Source organism: Coenobita brevimanus, chromosome 5, assembly GCF_032717465.1.
Source record: "Coenobita brevimanus isolate Jiangsu-jjx chromosome 5, ASM3271746v2, whole genome shotgun sequence".
NCBI classification, from domain to species: domain Eukaryota; kingdom Metazoa; phylum Arthropoda; class Malacostraca; order Decapoda; family Coenobitidae; genus Coenobita; species Coenobita brevimanus.
Window position 1 is genome coordinate 13,687,512 of NC_136958.1, and position 10,426 is coordinate 13,697,937.

The following is a 10,426-nucleotide window of genomic DNA, read 5'->3' on the forward strand; positions in this document are numbered from 1 at the left end:
ACTGGAGCAGGAGTAAGTTATAAGGACGGCTAACCCCGCCAGCGTCTGGGGAGGAGAACCCATGTGCATTGCTAGATGTGGCGAGGCCGCATGGTGACTGCCGGGGAATAGGAGAACAGATAAAGATAGATTTGATAAAGGAATAGGTAAGGATAGGGTGAATACATATGCTGGCACGCTACAGTATCCCCCTAAGCTGAACATTATCGTGTAGCAAGATGAAGTAGAAAGTACATCATCAGAAGGAAAAGGCTAATGTCTATTTGGAGGGGGAAGTGATTTGGGACGATGTAAGTGATTGCAGGTGAGTTGGAATATGGATGATAAGCTGCTGCCAACAAAACGTGGGCTAGTGTATGAGAAAAACATATTAACAGTAATAAAAATAATAATAATAATAATAATAATAATAATAATAATAATAATCTATCTATCTACCTATAGCCCAACGCCCTAATCCCGCAAAGGGTGGCCGCAGACAAAACGCCTCCAAGTCGCTTTGTCACCCATCATTTTACTACCCTACCCCCAACTCATTCCCCTCTCCCTCATATACATTTCAACTCCATCCCTCCACCTCATCCTCGGTCTACCTGTCCCTCTCCCTCCCTCCACCTCACCTACATAAACCCTCTTGGTCAGTCGTTCATTCTCCATTCTCTGCACATGTCCAAACCACCTCAATGTATTTCCCCTAATCTTCTCAACCACATCTACATCCACCCCACAACGTTCCTTCTCTTCTTCATTCGTCAACCTGTCCCTCCATGTCACTCCACATGCTCCTCTCAAGTAACTCATTTCCACTGCTCTCACTCTTGACTTGTTCCCCTTTTGCAATGTCCACGGCTCGCTTCCATACGTCAGGGTAGGGATCACAATATTATCATGCAATGACTTCTTAACCTCCATACTCACCTCCCTGTTACTCATCACTGCTTTCAGTGAACCAACAACCTTCCTTCCCTGCTGTACCCTTTCACGTACTTCATCCCCCAAATTTCCATCCTTACTCATCACACTACCCAAGTACTTGAATGCACTCACATTCTCCATATCCTCACTATCCAACCTCACTGTACATTCTGTGACTTCATTCCTCTCAAACACCATAACTTTACTCTTGTTTACATTAACTTTCAGATTCCTCTTCCTACACACTGTCTCAAGCTCATCACCAAACCTTGCAACTCCCATTCATCTTCACTCAACAATACTGTATCATCAGCAAACAGCAACACCGGAATCTTCTATATCTCACCCTCATTCATTAGAGCCACCACCACATCCACTGCCCTACCTTGCACCTCCTTTACAACCCCATCCATGTATATATTAAACAACCATGGAGACATCACACAACCCTGTTTCAGTCCCACACTGAGATCCAAGAAGTCACTCGGCTCACCATATACTTGCATCATAGCCCTAGCTCCTTCATACATACTCTTCACAGCACTCAACAATTTCCCCTCCACTCCATATATTCTTAATATGTTCCACATATCTTGCCTATCTATTCTGTCATAAGCTTTCTCCAAGTCCATGAAGGCAGCATACACTTTCTTTCCCTTCTCTAGATACTTCTTCACTAAACATCTTAGAACAAATTTAATATCTGACCTACACACCCTTTTCCCTTCCTAAATCCCCCTTGTTCTTTTCCAACTAGCTCCTCTGTTATATGCCTAACCCTATCAATGAGTATTCTACCATATATTTTTCCAGTCACACTAAGAAGGTAAATACTCATATGGTTACCACATACTTTTCTCGCCCCTTTTCCTTTGTATAAAGGAACAATTATACCTGATTTCCAGTCCTCCGGAACCCTTCCCTCTTCCCAAGCCAATCTACACAACTTCCATATTCACTCCACAACAATCTCACCCCCATACCTCAGCATTTCACCACACACTCCATCAATTCCTGGGGCCTTTCCCATCTTGATCTTCTTCATTGCTTCCACTACTTCCGCCCTACTGATCTCTTCCTCCCTCCTCTCATCTCTTCTTCTCCCAGCCGTTCCCCAACCACTTATACTCTCACTCTCTACATTCAACAAATCCTCAAAGTGCTCCTTCCATCTCCTCAATTTCTCTCTTCTCCACCAACAATCTGTTATTCCTATCTTTCACTCCCCTACTGTTTCCCCTTTCACACTGCCTTACTTTCTTTACCTCCTTCCAAAATAATTTCTTACTCTCCCTCCATTTCACACTCAGATTCCTCCCAAATTCTTCATCCACTTTCCTCTTACTCTCCTTCACCAGTCTCGTCACCTCCCTTCTCCTGCTCACATATACCTCTCTCTTCCCTCTCTCATCTCCCCTACCTCTACTCGCTAGCCATTCACTATATGCCTTCTTCTTTTGTTCCACAGCTCGTTTCACCTCATCATTCCACCATGCTGTCCCTTGCACACGCCTGCATCTCCTCCTCACTCCACAATAATAATAATAATAATAATAATAATAATAATAATAATAATAACAATAATAATAATAATAATAATAATAATAATAATAATAATAAAAATGGCAAGAACAACGGTATCGATGGCAACAACAACAAAAACAACAGTAACTATAATAATAATAATAATAATAATAATAATAAAGGCAACAACGACAGTATCAATGACAACAACAAAACAACAAAAATAATAATCATTAAAACTAGAGGTCCCCTCAAAGGGGGAATTACACCAGCTGCGCGCTGATACATATCTAGCGCTGCTCAGAATATGACCTTGAACATAGCCTACTTTCACTACTTTCGAACTCGTAGGAGACTTTCATCTCTACTACACACCTGCCAAATTTTGTGATGAAATCTTGAACGGTTGCTAAGTTATCGTGCTAATAGACACACGGACTGACAAACTGAAAACAATACTCGTAGATTTTCATCCCTACTACACACCTGTAAAATATTGTGATGGTATCTCGAGCTATTGCTAAGTTATAGTGGTAACAGACAGACATACCTTGACCTGCTTTCACCAATTTCGAACTCGTAATCGCTTTTTTTCCCTACAACACACCTGTAATTTGTGATGATATCTTGAGCTGTTGAGAAATTATAGTGCTAACACACACACACACACACACACACACACACACACACACACACACACACACACACACACACACACACACACACGCACGCACGCACGCACTCACACACACACGCACTCACACACACACACACAAATTGTAAACAATACCAGCTTCGCTATCGCGGCTGGTAATAAAAATAATAATAATAATAATAATTATAATTATAATAATAATAATAATAATAATAATAATGATAATGTTGACCATAATTGCTGAGAAACAGTGCTGGCTGCTGGGGAGGAGTGGGTAGCTTTTGATTTTTGTCCTTGTAATGCAGCACATGAGAGTTTCCCACCTGTGCTGGGAAAGATTTCTCCCGTCTACCTGTGCTGGGAAAGACTTCTCCATCCCTGCTAATACTTCACTATCTTTCTCATGATATGTGAAATAAACGGAACAAATTTAAGCAGTCAGAGAGTCCAACAGCTGCGCCCAACTGAGGGCTGAATTCCTTGACCTTCGACTGATACTTCATTTTTGCCTAATCCATAAGCCTTCTGGATGTTTACCTTTGACCTTTTCCTATGACCTTGACCTTGGACTAATCGTTCTCCAAATGAAATCTTGCCTTGTTTTAGCAGTTACCATTCCACATTTTTCAAAACTGGATGACAACTATAATTTCAGATCGCCATACCTTTTTATAGTGCAAGGAAGAAGGAACCAAAGGCCAGGAGCCCGAAAATTGTTACCTACAAGAAAAAAAAAAAGTTAACAGAGAGCCAAATTAAAAGACCATTCACTTCGAGATGCCTGGACACACTACGTTTGAAAGACTGGAGATCATACGCAGCACGAAATACAGACAGTGGGGGACAGTTCCAGAGCTGTCCTGTTGCATACATCAAGGACTAAGAGTAACTGCTCGCCGTAATGGTGGAGAGATGCAAGCTGACAGTTCAGAGGGGCAGTTACCACTGAAGCAGCGATAGAAAAGAGATAAAGATGCAACAGTGTGGTGAAGAGACAGAAGTTGAAGAGGGCCACTAAATGGTGGGGAGTTAATGAGACGAAAATATTTGAGTCCACCCTCTTGAGAAGAGCTGTATGTGGGGAGCCTCCACACACGCGAGAGTTGTACTCTACACAAGGAGAATAAAACTGGTGTATAAAGTCAACAATTGTGCAAGAGTAAAGAAGGCATGGAGTCGGCTTAGCGCACCTAAGCTCTTGGAAGCAAATTTTACAAAAGAGATAATGTGCTTTTTGCAAGATAATTCCCAAGAGAATGAAACCCCAAGTATGTTTAAAGATGATGCAGGATTAAGCTGGATATTGTTAATATTTAGTAGGTAGGCTATTCCTGTGCAAGATTTTGTCACATTGATAGATGTAACAGTTGAGTTTTTGTTGCATTATTTCTGTGCGTGACAGAAATAAATGGAGAGAAATTGTGAATGAATAAGTGATGACGCAGCCCTGAGGGGATATTCTCCCGCATTTGGTCTGATCAGCTAGTCAGGTCAGGTGCGGGTAAGGGGATGGGTCTGTTATGATGTGGCAGGGGTAAACCAGTTCTGCTGTCTGGCCCTGCTGCGGATGTCACTGATTGCATTGCCCAGTTGACCCTTGTGCGGTGTGGTGCGGTGAGGATCTGTCCGTTCTCCCCTTTGGGGCTAAGATGCGAATGAATGTGTTTGAATGGATGAGTAAATGGTGAGTGAGTCATCCTGTCTCGGCTACCTCCCTTTCCTTGGGGGAAGCAGCCTAGGTATATAGATAGATAGATAGAAAATCAACAAGATTACTTCTACCCCAAACAGAGATATGAGCTAAATCAGACATTAGGTGTGCTATAGCCTCATCCCTTGTTTGTTGAAATAACTGCTGAGATGGACGCTGCAGGAAGCGAAGGGAATGGTGAAGGGTGGAGTCATCAGCGTATGAGTGAAGGTTTATTGAAGAATAAAAGGAATAGAGTTGGTGATAGGACAGAGCCCTGAGGAACACCACCATTGATAGCTCTAGGAGAGCAATGGTGGCCGTCTACAACAGCAGCTATAAAACTACCAGGAAGGAAGCTGGAGATGAAGGCACAGACAGAAGGAGAGAAACTGTAAGAGGGCACTTTGGAAATTAAAGGCTTATGCCATACTAGATTAGAACCATTTGCGATTTCAAGTGCAGTGGCGAAGCTTTTGCCAAAGTCCCAAAAGAAGGATGACATGAAAGGTAGTACAGAAGATTTCCAGTTGAATGTCCCTGGTAGAATCCATTTTGACGATCAGAAAAAAGGTTGTGATAGGAAACATTCTTTTTTAAAGAACAAACTGGAAAACTTTTGAAACAGGGTGTTAAAGTTATTGGGCGATGGTTAGAGGATGGGAATGGTCACCCTTCATTGAAACAAGCTGAACAAGAGGAAACTTTCGGCAAGAAGGAAAGGTATAAATTGATGGACAATGGCGAAAAAGTTTACCTAGGCAGGGTGTTAGCACAGAAGCACAGTCCTTGAGGACAACAGGAGGGACCCCATCAGGCCCACATGCCTTGTTAGTATTGAGGCCAGTGATGTCGGAAAAATTAATTAATTGAAGACATTTTAATGTCAGCCATGATGAAGTCAGAGGGGGAAAGTGATGGAGGAAACGCACCAGAATCGTCTAAGGTGAAATTGGAGGAGAATGTCCGAGCATAGCGTGCTGCTTTATCATTTGACGAAATAGCTACAGGGCCATCAGAGTGGAAAAGAGAAGGGAAGGATGATGAGGTAAGGTTGAAAGGTTTTTGGGAAGGTGACAGGAGTGGGAAGAATTCGAGTTGGAGATTTCAGAGCATTTAGTACGAATGAAATTGATTTTAGCAGAGCAAAGAACAGACTTAGTAGGATTCCGGGTAGAAACATTGATGTGACCTTTACCGTTGACTTAATGCTTTAAAAAATACCGGTAGTATGTTCCCCCTTGCGTGATTCTTAACTCATTCAATAAGTTTGTCAATATCTGTGTTGGCTATTTTGTTTACACATAAATACACTGGTTGAAGTTTGATCTCGCCTTGCGACATTGACCATTAACTGATTATTTTAAAATTCATATGCCTTTGTTCTTGCCGGATCCTTAAACCTTCCACCAAATTTGGTTTAGCTTTGACCAAAACTGTCTTAGAAGACCTTGCCCCATGGCCTTAGTTTATGGCTTTTCTCTCTAACCTTGAGCTTTGATTAATTGGTCTAAATATCGAATCCTTTTATTTCTGCATAACTGTCAACGCCTAAACCAAGTTTGTTATAAATCGGATAAAAACATTTGAACCCGACTTTTTACCTTGACCATTTTCATTTTGCTCTCATACACAAAAGGTTTATCACTTGGTTGACTCCGAACCTTTCCACCAATTATGGTTAAAATCAGATGAAACTGAGTTAGTTTGTTAACACTTATATACACAGTAAAAATTTGACATAGTTTGTGATCTTGATCTTCAACAGATCACACTCAGTCTTAAACTGCTTAATTCTTGACTCACTCATTTAACTTTGCCCCAGATTCGGTCTAAAATGGATAAAAACCGTTAAAGTTGCCTTTGCTATAGTAGCCGCAGCGAGAAATGAACGCTGTGGTGGGGCAGACGGGATGACGGGGGATTCCCCCACTGTAGCCATATCCACGTCACCGACCATAGAGGAAGGATGTCACCGACCATCGGCCACCGCTGCAGCCCCGCTCCATGATCCTTACCCTGTGTCTCTGGCTTTCTCTTTCTCCCTCGGTTTCTATATAAACTGGTGTATTTCCGAAACTAATTATGAAATTATTATGACTTTTGTTCCACACCACCACTGAGGTAAAAATCAAGGAGAGTTTTCTGTATAAAGGTTTCCCCCCCCTTGTCTGAGGGCAGGTCAGTTCTGGCGAGTGTATAATTATAGGTCAGGCGGAGGTATCGGCAAGGCCGCACTCCCCCGCTCATATGCCACATTTAGGAGGGGGGGGAAACCTTTATACAGAAAACTCTCCTTGATTTTTACCTCAGTGGTGGTGTGGAACAAAAGTCATAATAATTTCATAATTAGTTTCGGAAATACACCAGTTTATATAGAAACCGAGAGAGAAAGAAAAAGCCAGAGACACAGGGTAAGGATCATAGAGCAGGGCTGCAGTGGTGGCCGATGGTCGGTGACATGTGGATATGGCTACAGTGGGGGAATCCCCGGTCATCCAGTCTGCCCCACCACAGCGTTCATTTCTCGCTGCGGCTACTATAGGTCAACGTTTATCCTACCTCCGTGACATTGACCTTTGACCTATATTTTTCAAATCAACAGATTTACAGATTCACTCTCCCTCAACCCTTCCACTGTGTACCGTATATTTGAAACCGGACAATTTGAGTTTTTTGTTCACACACACAAACACACACACACACACACACACACACACACACACACACACACACACACACACACACACAGCGATCAAAATACTGTATTCGAGTAATGACCTATTTCGTTACGAAAGCACAGGTGTACCAACCACAAGCATTGTGTGTGTGTGTGTGTGTGTGTGTGTGGGTGGGTGGGTGTGGGGTAGAGAGAGAGAGAGAGAGAGAGAGAGAGAGAGAGAGAATGAAAACGCAGGGAATGGCGTGGGATGCTGGGAGGGACAGAGAGAGGCATTGAAAGTTAAGATAAAGTAAGGGAAGGCCGTAAGAAAGGGAAGGGGAAGAGAAGGAGAGGAAGGGGCAATAGGAAAAACAAAGAGAGAAGAGACGTGAGACAGAATGGGAAAGGAAAGACAGGTAGGGAAGGAAAGTCAGCAGGAGGATTGAGAGGCAGAGTAAATAAGTACACCGTTCCTGTATGAGGCAGCCCTAGCATGTATCCAATATGGATGGTGGGTGTTAGCGCCGAAGTGGTGACATGTGGAGATGTAGGAGGACTACTGGGACTTGGGAATAGGCCCTGAAGTCTTTGCCCAGAGTCGGACAAGTAAAGAAAAAAAAAAGAAAAAAAGTAGAGGCCAAAATTTTTGTTTGGTATTTTGCTGACATTTTCTGGTACCCCGACATAATGCAAAAAGAATTAGGTTGATATTAGGTATCGTTCTCGTGAAAGAAACGAACAAATGAACAGAGAGCCACACGTACACTGTTTAATATATATATATATATATATATATATATATATATATATATATATATATATATATATATATCCATCATCCAATCCTACATTGCCCCATTAGGAGCGTAGGAGCTCGGGGCTAGGCAGTTGGTCCCGACATTTAAGATGAGAGTGACAAGCCTCACTCATCCCGGAATGGCATTACATGAGCAATCAACCCCAACCACCCCTTGGATATAAACCTTCACCAGCTCAATCCGATTGGAGCGCAATAATTACCCACTAAACCACCAGGGGCCAAAATTTGGTTATATGGTTACCACCCAGCGTAGTAAATGGTTTCCTGGTGCACAGGAAACCATTTGACTTGTCACTCAGTGTAGAGTCACCCACAGGCTGAAGGAAGTGGAAAGAATGAAGGAAAGAAAGACAGAAGAGGGAGTGTAAAGTCACCTGTAGGCAGAAGGACAAGGAAAGAAAGACAGAAGAGAATGGAAGGAAAGAAGGATGGAGAGGAAAGGGCGGACACCCGAGAGCTGCACTACATCGAGTGAGTGGACGGTGAGCGCCCCCGCCTACCACAAACATAGAGAGAGAGAGAGAGAGAGAGAGAGAGAGCATTTAAAAGTGGCGGAGATAGGCAGTCCAATGAACCATTAACTCCCCCTAATCCTCTTACCAAATCCAATTCCTTCCAAACCTAACTTAATTTATTGTATTCCCTAAACGAATCATCCTAATCAAGGCTATCAGTCCATGTTAGCTCTGTGTGTGTGTGTGTGTGTGTGTGTGTGTGTGTGTGTGTGTATTCTATATTCAAATTGTAAAGTATGGTATCTGTTCCTTCGTGGACCTTTTTCTGTCTGTCTGTCTCTGTCTGTCTTTCCTACAGATCCACCCTGTCTCTCCCGCTACTGCCCTATATCTATCTACGTTATCCCCCTACAGCAATCTACGTCAAGGGATCACCACCCATCTGTTCAACTGTCAATCCCGTTCATCCGATCTACGTAGCTCGTCCGATAATGTCACACCATTACTTTCAGCCGTGGAGGGAGGAAGGGTAGATGTGGAGGGGAGGAGGGGTAGATGTGGAGGGATGGTGGAATAGGAGACTGAGTCACAGGAAATAAAATGGCAAGAAACTGGAGATTCAAAGGCGAAGCCGGTGGTGTATGTGTTAATATGTCCAGCTCTTGGCAGGAAGAACCAAAGTATGATTTTCGGTTACAGCAGACTGGTGATCCTTCTTTGTTCCCCGAGTTTCTGATCTCCCGGCAGTATAACTGGGGATTATTGGCTAGCCAATTGTAGGGAAAGAATGTGGCCCAGTAGCAAGGAGTACCTGCCTTAATCACCCTTGTATAGTTATAATTCTGATCCTTTTTCATCACCATCGCATCATCATCACAATCATTAGCATCTCCACAAAAATAAAGTCAGTCCACTGTAGAGCGAATTCTTCTATTTTGTTTCAGTTGATTTTTTAGCTGTTATTCTGTGCCATCCAATTCCAGCATATCTCGGAATCTCATGTTTACAATGTTCAATATGCTTATCTGTTCCTCTAATTCCATCTCGGTGTTGCCAGTCATTTACCCTGGTTTTTCATCTGGTATTTGCTCTACTAGGGACGAGACCTGTCTTCATCCATTTTCCCACACCACAGAGTGAGCAAGGCACGGTTTTATTCCATGAGGGAGATCATTATGGTGATGATGATGATGATGGTAGTTATAAGAGAAAGCATTACCTAGCAACCGAGCGATATAGCAAACGATTTTGGGGCGCCATACCACGTTGAGTACACCGCTTCCCGTCCGATCAGCGAAGTTAAGCAACGTTGGGTCTGGTTAGTACTTGGATGGGTGACCACCTGGGAACACCAGATGCTGTTGGCATCCCTACGTGTCAAGTGGGGTTGGTGGAGGATTAGTGCCCCTCTCTGTAAAACAATTAACTCTAAGCCCTTGGCCACCCCGTTTGGGATACATGGCGTCTGGCAATGGATGGATGGATGGACTATGCTGTTGTTACAGAAATCGCTTTCGGGCTACCTATGGTATACTGTATTTTACAGTTGAGGTGAACCTGTAAACCTGTAGGTTTCACAGTGTTCTGCTGAGGACTGGGACTACACAGTTTTGTTGTGCTCTATTGTTTTGATTATGGTGATTATATAAGTCTTCTACTGTACTTCCTTTTCCTATAAGTTTTCCACGCCCTTTTCCAAGATCTC

At 43.0% G+C, this 10,426-nt stretch overlaps 1 pseudogene; it reads left to right on the forward strand.

Annotated features, from left to right (window-relative positions):
* The first annotated feature begins 9,969 nt into the window (after positions 1-9,969).
* LOC145399514 (5S ribosomal RNA) lies at positions 9,970-10,088 on the forward strand (annotated as a pseudogene).
* Positions 10,089-10,426: the final 338 nt, after the last annotated feature.